Below are 12,549 nucleotides of genomic sequence, written 5' to 3'. Positions count from 1 at the left end.
CCTGTGCCTGACAACTTATGACCTCACATGCCTCTGGTCTTCTACGCCGAGGTAGCTGTAAAGGCTTGCTTTCTAGGCGGGGTTTCCCTGCACAGGCGCACTGAACCACTCAAACCTCAGAGGTGGAAGTGCCCAGCGGTCCTCCTCATGGTCAGTTGGGGATAACGGAGTCATTGCCGCAGCCCAACTTCTGAAATTCCACAAGAGGGCGCCCAAGGTCTCCCAGGTCTGGCCACACCCGGTGGCCTTGAGGCCGGAAGGTGGCGCCGTTGCTTTAGCCATCAGGAAGGGCAAGGCTGTGAACAGCGGGATGGGGACATCCCTGGGTGCGGAGGGTGCTACCTAGAGGCGATGCTGTGCCTGTGGCGGCCAAACAGTGCCACCCACTCCGGGAGGCAAAGCCAAGCGCCGGACGCTGGGTATGGGAGAGAAGAGCCACCTGACTCAAGGAGGGCTCTAGGTGAGGAGCCAGCGTCCTCCGGCTCCGATTCGCGCTGCACCGCTGCTTTGCCAGGAGGCCTTGAAGGAAGCCATTCACTCGGTCTCCCCCACGGCTTCCTAGGCCTTCCATGTGGTCAGCGGAGATTCACAAACTCTCTGGTAGCAGGTGAGCTTTGCATTCAGGAAGGAAAAGCCAAAGCCCTGTCCTGGGTGCATTCATTATCCATGGAAAGGGGAGGCAGGCGCATCATCAGAAAGTCACCGTGTGAGGAGAGACGTGGCGGCACAGAGGTGCACACAGAAGCCCCCAGAAGAAGCACTTCCCCCAGCCTGGGAAAGCCGGGCTGGCAGGGCGGGGCCAGCGAAGCCTTCCTGGTGGTTCTAGGCAGTTTTAAAAGGTGTTAGGAGTCGCCTTGGGAAAGATGAGGAGAAGGCAGTGTAGGCCAGGCGACGGCTGCAGCAGAGGCAGCGCAGCAGTGCTGGCATGTGGGTGGGCGGTGGTAAGGAAGGCGGTGGATGAGGATGCAGGGAGCAGATGGGCTGGGTTGCAGGCTGGGCCCCCATGGCCCTCTATGGGTTTTGTGATCAACATGCTTTGTGGAGTTACAACAAGCAATGGTGGCCCTAACACATATATTCATTTGTAGGTCCATAAATCTGCGTTCATAGAGATAAATGAGTAGTCCCCAGGGTGAAGGAGAGCTGAAAGAGACACTGGAGCCAGGTCCACCCTTGGCCAGGTTTTACCTTGACGTGGCGTCATCACTAGGCACTGGGTTTTTTTCTCTCTCCTTCTTCCCTGACCAAGAAATACACCAAATTCATTATGATATCGACTTGTCATGATCTGAAATTGAAGAGCAACCATATATTTATTTGGCAAGATAAATACACACATTCTTTACATAAGATTAGTAGCCACCAGTTTCCGAAAATATATATTGTCATTTATTTGTCAAAACAAAGCTACATGCCCACATGGTATAGATGGGAAAGATGAGGCCCAGAGCTCAGGTGCATGGCTGAGGTCACCCAGTTCGTGGATGGTGGTGCTGGCACTTCTGTCTGGGCTGCTTCACCTGGCCACACACTCTCCACTCCATGCAGGGCGCACCTGTCTGGGGCCTAGCAGGGTTTATCGCCCAGCTTAGTATCCCTAGTACCGAGCACACTCATTCTGTGAAAGACACTGCACCGTGATCTGTAGGGTCTAAAGCTAAGAGTCCATGTCACATACAGAATGGCACTGTTCACAGAAAGAGGACAAATGCTGCACGGCTGGTCTCAGTTGTTCGTTCTGAACCCCCACAGCGTGAGTACCAAATGGTCATGAGCATTGATGGAGCGTACCGTGTACCCTGAGTTCTAAAGACACAGGACTATGTCTGAGCTGCCACAACAGAATACCATATCAAGTGGCTGATAAGAAAAGAAAAAAAAAAAAAACATTTCTCACAATCTGGAGACCAAGGTTTAATGTCATATGATGGCCCATTTCCTCATAGACCCTATCTTCTCACTGTAACCTCACATGTCAGAAGAGATAAAAAAGCTCCCTTACGCCCCTTTTATAAGGGCACTCATCCCATTCATGTGGGCTCTACCCTCAAGACCAAATCACCTCCCAAAGGCTTCACCTCCTAATATCATCACCTTGGTGTTTAGGATTTCAATCTGTAAATTTTGGGGGGACACAAACGTTCAGACCAAGGGTAGGATGGGTTCTCAAATGCACTACTTTATATGATTAGCAACCACAGCACGTGGCTAGAGCAGTAAGATGCTTGTTGGCATTTGTGACTCTGTTGCAGGAAGGGCCATCCAAGAGTGTCTATGACTTGGTGCACCCTCAGTTCAAACGGCATCTTTCCCAGATGCTCGGTCTCCAAACAGAAAGCAGCCTGCAGTTTCATGTTTTAAAGTTTCAGCTACAGAGATCCTTTGCCAGTGTATTGAAGTTTGTGGAGAGAATGTTTTTAATCAACAAAATGTACTGAAGTGGTGTGCAAAGTTCCAGGAAGGAATAAAGCCCACCAATGAGGCAGAGAGAAGTGGAAGTCTAGCAAAGACAAATGAAGTACCCCATGCTCGACTTCACTGGAAAGAAGCTAAATCCAGCAAGAAGACTGTGAAAAAACACAGTTCCTGAGGAGAGAGCAAATGACAAGCAAATGGTCCACAGAATAACATATAAACTAGCCTCAGACTTCCTGAGAGAAGCTAAGAGACCATGTCTCCAAAGCTCACAATCGCTGGAAGATGATATTAAATCCCAAAGAGGGGAAATAACTTGCTCTAATAGCAATAGCTAACATCAGAGATGGCTCACAGCACGTCAAGGCCTGGTTTCTATGCTCTGTGTGGATTCACTCACTTAATTCTCCCGAAGACTGCATGAAGTGTGAGGGTCCCCACCCCCATGTACAGATGGAGGAGTTGAAACTTGGAGAGAGAAGTAACTCACCCCACTTACCCAGTTAGTAAAGGGCAGAGCTGGGATTCAAACCCAGGCAGCCTAGCTCCCAGTGGATCCTCGCAACCAATTTATTTATTGCCAGCTCCAAGTACAGCAGCAAATCAACAATGAAGCCAAGATTAAAACTCTGATAATGACCCAGCTCCTAGTTTCTGTTCTTTCCACCATTTCACTCTTTCCCCAAATAGGTCCAGAAGACTCTTTCCTCAGAGCAGTGGCCCTTGCTGGTCCCTCTGTCTGAATGCTCCCCTCTTAGATTTGCAAAGAGCCTGCCCCTTCAATTGCTTTTCTGACCACCCCAAACAAAATAGCAGCACCCCCCCACTCTCTGTGACCCTGGCATGTCTACTCCCTACTCTGCTTCATTCATTGATAACCGTATCACCACCTACTAGACTATTACCATATTTACTTTTTTTTTTTTGGTTTAGTGTCTTCTCCTACTAAAATGCAAGCTTCACAAAGAGAAACATCTTTGCCTTATTCCATGCTAATATCTCCAGTGCCTGGCACATATAAACATTTGGTAAACATTTAATGAATAACTAAATAAATAAAGAAATGGGCAAATCATAAATAAATAAATTTCATGTGCAAAGCAAAGAACTCAGGCACTCCGTGCCATGGGTCAGAAGTCCTACTTGATAGCTTGTTACTGAGATGCTACGCAAACATCCAAATCCAGTTCAAATTCTACCTCCTTCAGGAAACCTTCCAAATATTTCCACTCACTGAGTTACTAACTGAGAGCTGAGTCACTCCAGGAATTTTCTATTAAGCTGTAGGAACTTCTGAAAGGGAGGATGTAATATATCAATTACCAGCAATTAACACTTTTGAATATATTAAACAATACATGCACAACATTTTATAGATAACAGATCTGAACTAAAATACAGCTGGCATGGAGTGGCACAAAGAACATGCCAGTCATAGTGCTAGGTACTTTGCATGCTGTACTAATTGCTAAATATTCCCAGCTTTGTGCCTTCCTGGCACCTGTGAGAATTGTACTTCCCAGACTCGTCCTGTTTGAGTGATACCATGTGACCAGTTCTAGCCAATCAGACATGAGCAAACCTGCTCTTCACTTAAAAGTGCTAATGAGACATCCTTCAGAGCTCTCTTTTCCTTTTGGCTTAGTCAACCAGTAACCTTCAAAAAAGTGGTTACGGGGCTGCTCAGTCAGCCTGAGTCCCTGAAGACCCCCATGTCTCCAGTCTTATCCCAGCTAAACTGCACAGCAATCTTTTGAGGTAATCTGTGCTATCTTCATTCTACAGATAAAGGAAAGGGCTCCAAGATAAGAAGTGATTTGCCCAAGTCACACAGGTAGTAAGCCACAGCCAGGAGTGGAGGACAGGTCTGATGCTAGAACCTGTAACTTTTGCCTACTTGTATTCTCTCTCCCAATCTTACAGAATAAAAATAAGGAATATGACAACGGGAATATCAGCTGTTTCCTGGAAAACAGAAGCTTTGCTTGGGCACCACAGCTTTGGGCTGTTGGGGGTTAAGAAGAGTCAATAGGACACTGGGATCGTGGGAAATAATTATAAAAACTGGTGGTGTAAGGCAGGAAGTGCCACTGACAACATTCTCCCAGTTTGTATTTTTGTTTGTTGGAGAGTTAGTTTGTTTGTTGGTCTTTGGTAGACAAAAACTACATGATTATCTCAATAGATGCAGAAAAGGCCTTCAACAAAATTCAACAGCTCTTCATGCTAAAAACTCTCAATAAACCAGGTATTGATGGAACGTATCTCAAAATAATAAGAGCTAATTATGACAAACCCACAGACAATATCATATTGAATGGGCAAAAACTAGAAGCATTCCCTTTGAAAACTGGCATAAGACAGTGATGCCCTCTCTCACCACTCCTGTTCAACATAGTGTTGGAAGTTCTGGCCAGGGCGATCAGGCAAGAGAAAGAAAGGATATTCAATTAAGAAAAGAGGAAGTCAAATTGTCCCTGTTTGCAGATGTCACGATTGTATATTTAGAAAACCCCATTGTCTCAGCCCAAAATCTCCTTAAGCTGATAAGCAACTTCAGCAAAGTCTCAGGATGCAAAATCAATGTGCAAAAATTGCAAGCATTCTTATACACCAATAACAGACAGCCAGCCAAATCATGAATGAATTCCCATTCACAATTGCTGCAAAGAGAATAAAATACCTAGGAATCCAACTTACAAGGGATGTGAAGGAAGTTCTCTTCAAGGAGAACTATAAACCACTGCTCAATGAAATAAAAGAGGACACAAACAAATGGAAGAACATTCCATGTTCATGGATAGGAAAAGTCAAAATCATGAAAATAGCCATACTGCCCAAGGTAATTTATAGACTACCCCATCAAGCTACCAATAAGTTTCTTCACAGAATTGGAAAAACTACTTTAAAGTTCATATGGAACCAAAAAAGAGTCCGCATTGCCAAGACAATCCTAAGCACAAAGAATAAAGCTGGAGGCATCACGCTACCTGACTTCAAACTATACTCCAAGGCTACGATAACCAAAGTAACATGGTACTGGTACCAAAACAGAGATATAGACTAAAGGAACAAGGATGTAGAACTAGAAATACCATTTGACCCAGCAATCCCATTACTGGGTATATACCCAAAGGATTATAAATCATGCTACTATAAAGACACATATAATGCTACTATAAAGACACATGCACACGTATGTTTATTGTGGCACTATTCACAATAGCAAAGACTTGGAACCAACCCAAATGTCCATCAACGATAGACTGGATTAAGAAAATGTGGCACATATACACCATGGAATTCTATGCAGCCATAAAAAAGGATGAGTTCATGTCCTTTGTAGGGACATGACTGGTCATCAGAGAAATGCAAATCAAAACCGCAATGAGATACCATCGCACACCAGTTAGAGTGGCGATCATTAAAAAGTCAGGAGACAACAGGTGCTGGAGAGATAACATGTGGAGAAATAGGAACACTTTTACACTGTTGGTGGGACTGTAAACTGGTTCAACCATTGTGGAAGACAGTGTGGCGATTCCTCAAGGATGTAGAACTAGAAATACCATTTGACCCAGCAATCCCATTACTGGGTATATACCCAAAGGATTATAAATCATGCTACTATAAAGACACATGCACACGTATGTTTATTGTGGCACTATTCACAATAGCAAAGTCTTGGAACCAACCCAAATGTCCATCAATGATAGACTGGATTAAGAAAATGTGGCACATATACACCATGGAATTCTATGCAGCCATAAAAAAGGATGAGTTCATGTCCTTTGTAGGGACATGGATGAAGTTGGAAACCGTCATTCTGAACAAACTGCCACAAGGACAGAAAACCAAACACCGCATGTTCTCACTCATAGGTGGGAATTGAATAATGAGAACACCTGGACACAGGGTGGGGAACATCACACGCTGGGGCCTGTCAGGGGCTGGGGAGCTGGAGGAGGGATAGCATTAGGAGAAATACCTAATGTAAATGACGAGTTAATGGGTGCAGCAAACCGATATGGCATATGTAGAATTTTTTTAAAAAGTATATATATAAAAGACTCCTTGGTCTTTGGTTTGATTCTTTCTCACTGCACATGCATCAATCAGGAAGTCAACACATACAGAATGAGCTCTTCCTTTGGGTGCGCACTGTGCTGAGGGCATCTTGATGGACCCAGCACTCACAACCCCACTTTCAAGGACCTGCGGGCTATTCTGTTGACCCCCACTTCTGCTGTAAGCTTTTAAACTTCTATTCCTTGTGCACCCAGAGTTCTACTTGTTCATGTGGTTGTTAGGTATAGAGATGGGAAAGCGTATCTGAATACACAATACAGAGATATGTTACATATGTGAACCTGGAGGATCGGGACTAGGATACCATCTGTCTCTAGTCTCATATTCCATTTTTAAAGGGGGGAAGATATAAATGTATTTCCACCAACATGGAGATTCATTAGGAGAAAGGGGCAGAGAATCGGATTCTGAAAAGGAGCCACTATAAATACTATAACCAAACAGAATCTGCCAGGCTAGAGGGAATTGCACCTCCTCACTGCACAAGATTAGCTAATGCCAGTGAAGCTATTGGAGTGCTACTGAAGACATCAAATTGTTGTTGTTATGATTATGCTGTTAGATATTTCTTTCTTGAGATTCTAAATGGGTTTGTTTAGTGCCTTACTGGTCCATTCCTGCATCTCTGCTTCCAGAACCCAAGAACAAGTTTTCTGGATCACATAGGCTCCTCTGCTGCTTCCTCAGAAACAGAGAAGGTACTTGGTGCTGAAGAAAGAGAAAGAGACAGAGACTGGGAAGGAGAAGGAAGTCGGCAGAAAGAAGAAAGAGGCACAAGAAAGAGAGAAGGGGAGCTAAAAGCAAGAGGTAAGAACAGATCTCAGTTCTTCATTTCTGCTTGAGGACTCATTGAGGTTTTGGAGAGCAAATGAGGTGTGACGTGTTATAGAAAGTGGATCTTAAAGCTCTTACTGTAAATAACCCATAATAAGTAAAACTTTTGCTAGGCAAGAAAAAAGGTATCTAAAGAGAAAAGAGACGTTGACCTACATAGAACAGACCATTATTGTAGAAATGGGAAGGGCCAAACCATTCTCATGCTTAGCATAAATTTCCCCCTCTCTAAGGCGATTGACCATCTGAGTTTTTTTGGGAACTGTTTTGGTTTTAGCAGTGAAAGTCTTGGATCCCCAGGAATTCCCTCAGGCCCAAGCAAACTAGGATGGCAGGTCACCCCACCCCTGCCTAAAATATCCTCCTCCCACACCACCCCTCTCACCTCACCTCTTAATGAAGGTGTCCAGCTGCGACTTTAAACACAATCTCCTCCACAGAGCGTTCCACGATCCTCAAGCAGAAAAGGTTCTTATCTCTGTGTTCCACGGATCTCTGTGTTCCACGGGGCCTTTTACATAACTCAACAATAGCACTTACTAATCGTACACTGTTTCCCACTAAAATGTCTTTCTGTTTGACACAGTATAAACCCTTTAAAAGTAACAATCTCATATTTGAATCTCTGGCTCATATAATTTTCTGATTATATGAATGAATAAACAAAGAAGCAAAGGAAGTTTGAGAAAACTACGTGTAAATTATTCACCACTAAATATTAAACATTACTTGAGATATTCCCACCAGCACCGAACTACCTGGACAAGAGAGCAAATTCTGAAGGTCTGGATCACAGGCAGACAAACAGGAATGCTTGGAAGGCAGAAGCCTCCCACACAACATTTTTCACCTGCTGCTAATATGCTACCCATCTTTTCCACCATTAAAGATCTATTCTTTTGGGTTAAGCCAAATTTCTTCCTTGCATAGGACCTGCCCAGACTATTGTTTAAAATCTTATTTTGCTATTCACCCAGGGGACTGGCTTAGCATTCATAGCAATCAGCCCAGCATTGAGGTCTTGCTCAAATAGCCTAAGGTACCTGGCAACATAGAAATGGCTGTATTTCTAGATGATAAATACCTCAATTATAAGGATTAAAATGTTCTCTGGGGCATTCTATTTTTAAGTGGTTTGGTCCCAAAAGACCCCAAGCAAAGGCTTTGCTATTTTTTTTTTTTTTGCTAGCAATTCAGCTAGGAGGAGGACTGCGTCCCATCTGCTCATGAAGACTAAGTTCGTAAGAATCTGTTGCTGTGCTGGTTAGAACCCAGATTACCTGCAACTGCATCTACCATGGGTTCTGGGAGCTAAGTGGCTTCCCTAAGCCTGGACTTAAAGTGTTCTGTGAGAAGTGTGTTTCTTTCTAGAAGTGGGTGGAAGGTGGAGGGGTGGGAACCATGTTGGGCACATTTATGAAGAGAGAGTGTGACAGACCTCTGGAAGTGTTGGCAATGGAAAGGTGTGGAAAGTGATGTAGTCTGAGAGGGAACATTACGTGATCAGGGGGAAAGAGGTTTCTTTGTGGGCAAAGGGAGGTAAGACATAAGAAGTCAGAGCGAATGGTCTTCAGAATAAATATCCAGAACCTCACTTGAAAACACTAGGAAGGCATCACGGTGGCCCCGAGCAGAGAGGAGAGGCAACACAAGATGACATTTGCAGATTTAGTTATGAAATTGTATAATTTGAGGCCTATTTTGTTTTGAATGTTCCTGCCTTTTCGGCCTCTTTAGTTTATAATCTAAAACCATCTTGTGAAATAGTTTGAACCTGGATCTAAGTTGAACATGAAACACAGCTGAGTGTGAAAGAAAGGAAGTGTGCCACAAATCTGAATGAGAAATAACTTAAGGTCATTCAATAAATCCCTAACTGGAACACTATGTGAAGGGCACGGAGCAAACTTTCACAGCTCCACTCACCTGCCAGCCTGGGGTACACAGGGGTTGGGGAGGGTATGGGGCAGAACTCTGCCTGCTGTGGTGAGAACTCGCCACGGGGACTGTGCAGGCCCAGCGCTGGATCAGGCTGGCAGATTCCTGCTGTGTGTGTGCTTACAGTCTATCTGACCTAAAACAGGAGCCGCTGGAGACTATTTTCTCTCAGTTGTAAACCTTACACATGATAACTGGCCAATGACATGAGGCTGATGGGTATAATACTAGATTATATGTGATATTTTACAGTAAGTAGAGGATGGGCTCTGGAGCCATACAGACCTGGACTTGAATCTCAGTTCTGTCCTTCACCCCTCTGTGATGCAGGGAGTGGATTCAACCACTGAACCTTATAGAGCCTCAATTGCCTATGATTCAAATGAAGATGACTATCCCTCTAACATCAGGCTTTGATAGACACATCAAGGAATAATGAGAGTGAAATGTCCAGTGTAGAACTCAGCTCATGGTAGGTATTCACATTGATTCCTTTCTCCTTCTTAGGAGAGAGGTGAGATTCACAAAGACACTGAGGTATTTACTGATTTCTACACCCACTCAGGCCAATGTCCTCTCATCTGGATGACCTCAATATCCTCGTCTGGCCACACAGACTGTGACTGGAATCAGAGACGAGCCGTTGACAGCTAGCTCTTGTCAATTAGCTATTCGGTGACCAGAGTGCATGCACTACATCATAAATCTCATTTCAAATCTCTGTTTGGAATCCTTCAATGACTTCACGTTCCCAGCTCTTTTGCAGGCCTTCAGCAGGCCTTCGGGAGACCTTCCTGGGCTGGCCCCTGCATCCTGCTCCTGTTCGGGCTCACAGACTTCAAACGCACCCTTCCTGCCCTCCAGCACACTGAGGAGGCACTCAACATCTATTCCTACAGTTCCCCAACGGGCTTTCCCTTTGCACAATTTGCCCCTGTGCCTGAACAGCTTCCCCTATCTCTCTTCCACATGCCATTTGTCTATTTGGATAGCTGTAATCCATTTTTGGGATTCAGTTTCCATGTCACTTCCAGTTTTCTCCAGCCAACGGCTATTTCTCATTCAGATTTGTGGCACACTTACTTTCTTTCACACTCAGCTGTTTGCTTTTTGTGGCACTGTGTGCATGCACCCATCATAACAAGTAGTGCATGACTACTTGGCCTTCTGCAAACTCTACTGTGAGCCTCTGTGAGCAGAGCTTGTGTCTTGTTTACTGCTGTCCTCCCAGCACAGAGAATAGCATAGAGGAGAGACCCAATAAATACAATTTGTAAACTTCTAGTTTAAAGTAATGTTGATAGACTCACAGAAAAATTGCAAAAACCTTTCCTAGCTTTCTCTTATATTCACATCTTATAAAACCTTAGTCAAACTATTAAAACCAGGGGATTATCATTTATACAATACTCTTAGCTAAACTACAAACCTTATTTGAATTTCACCAATTTTCCCACCAATGGCCTTTTTCTTATTCGCATTGCATTTAGTCAGTATGTCTTCTTAATCTCCTCCAATCTGTGAGCTAGGTCCTCAGTCTTTCTTGTCTTTAATGACATTGATATAATTTTATTTTACAGAATGTTCTACTATCTGGGTGTGTGTCTGGTGTTTTCTCAAGGTTCGATGGAGGTTGTGCCGTTTTAGCAATACGCACAGTGGTGTTATGTCCTTCTCAGTGCATGGTATCCATAGGCACATGATGCCCCTGTGTCTTACGCTGGTCATTTGCTTATGGGGAAGGCTGTCAGGTTTCCCCTCTGTGAAGTTAACTGTCTTTCCCTTTGCAATTAATAAGCATCATGTGAGGAGATACTTTAAAATCGATAAATATATTTTAATACATCAAAGGGCAGAATCTGAAAGAAAGACAATTAAAAAGGTCTAAGTATGAGTTCTGTACCTGCATTTTAAAAGCATACAGTAAGGATAAAATAGAGAAAATGAGATACCAAATGAGACAGCAGGATGGATTTAGGCCACCAGCATCACTGCACTTTCAGGAAACATTCAGAGAACTATAGCTTCTGGGTCCTGGGGTTGAGAGTCCTCTTCCTTTTGCTCAGGAGACCACCCTGGGATAGCATGTTTAGATCTGGGCACCATCCTTGAAGTTAAATACAGTCACATTGAATCAAAAGTGCATTTATGTTACCCAAATGCTACCATGCAACCTCGGCAAAAGAGAAAGACAACTATCTAAATTGTGTTTACAAGAGAGTAATCCTCGTTATATGTTTGTGCATCCAACCCTTCTTTATCCTCCTACTCTCGTATTTTATATTTACATTTTAAGAACAACCAAATGGGTTTTCAAGAGTGAAGTGACTTAACACAATTTTCACTTATGCTCATTGTTCTCCACAGAGAACAATTCCTTTGAAAAGTGTGACTCCAATATGTAACAAACTAGATCCTGTTCAGAGAGGTGAGAAAAGAGATTTTGGTCTGCTGGGGAAAATTAAAGGAATGGCAGGTGCTCACATTTAGAAAGGCAACACTCACGAAAGTGCAGAGTAGTCATCTTACTCAACCCGGGCTGACTAACAAAATGCCATAGACAGACTGGCTTTAATAACACAATTTACTTTCTCACAATTCTGAAGATTGGGAAGTCCAAGATCCAGGTGCCAGCCAATTTAGTTCTGTTGAGGGCCCTCTTCCTAGCTTGCAGATGTCCTCCTTCTCACTGTGTCCTCACATTGTGGAGAGAGAAGGGCACATGAGAGAGAAAGGGAATTAAGAATAAGGGTGCAAATTCTACCAGATCAGGTCCCTACCCTTATGGCCTAACTTAACCTTAATTACCTGCATAAAGGCCCTATCTCCAAACATAGCCACATTGGAAGTTAGGAATTTAACACAGGAATTTGTGGGGGACACAAACATTGAATCCATAGCTGTAGTTATCCTCAAATGTTTCTTAATCCGTTACTTGTGTAACAGGATGTTCAAGTGGGACTTCTCTTTATTGTCTTACTGCCTGCTAAAGCCCTAACACTAAGCACAATAGGTGCCAACTACCTTCAAATTTAGAGAAAGGGGCAACACCAATAATTTGTTCTGCTTGCATTGGTCTATCACTCATCTCCAGATGAAATAAGAAAAGACAAAATATCCATTAGGGAGGAGCAACAAATGGTAAGTTTTCTTCAGAAAGAAAGTTGTAGCCTGGGCAACAAAGTGAGACCCCATTTCTCCAAAAAAAAAAAAAAAAATCAGCCAGGTGTGGTAGTACATGCCTTTGGTCCCAGCTACTCAGGACCTGAGATG

At 43.7% G+C, this 12,549-nt stretch overlaps 1 protein-coding gene across 1 annotated transcript in view; it reads left to right on the top strand.

Annotated features, from left to right (window-relative positions):
• Positions 1-7,311, top strand: part of SNX19 (sorting nexin 19) — a 61,006-nt gene extending 53,695 nt beyond the window's left edge. The window contains exon 12 of the transcript XR_002725165.1: positions 7,140-7,311. The gene's annotated coding sequence lies outside the window, so the exon portion shown is untranslated. The remainder of the gene's footprint in view (positions 1-7,139) is intronic.
• Positions 7,312-12,549: the final 5,238 nt, after the last annotated feature.

This window comes from Piliocolobus tephrosceles, chromosome 13 (genome assembly GCF_002776525.5).
Source record: "Piliocolobus tephrosceles isolate RC106 chromosome 13, ASM277652v3, whole genome shotgun sequence".
In the NCBI taxonomy this organism is placed as follows: Eukaryota; Metazoa; Chordata; class Mammalia; order Primates; family Cercopithecidae; genus Piliocolobus; species Piliocolobus tephrosceles.
The sequence above is the reverse complement of the archived record's forward strand: the minus strand, read 5'-3'. Positions and strand labels throughout refer to the sequence as shown.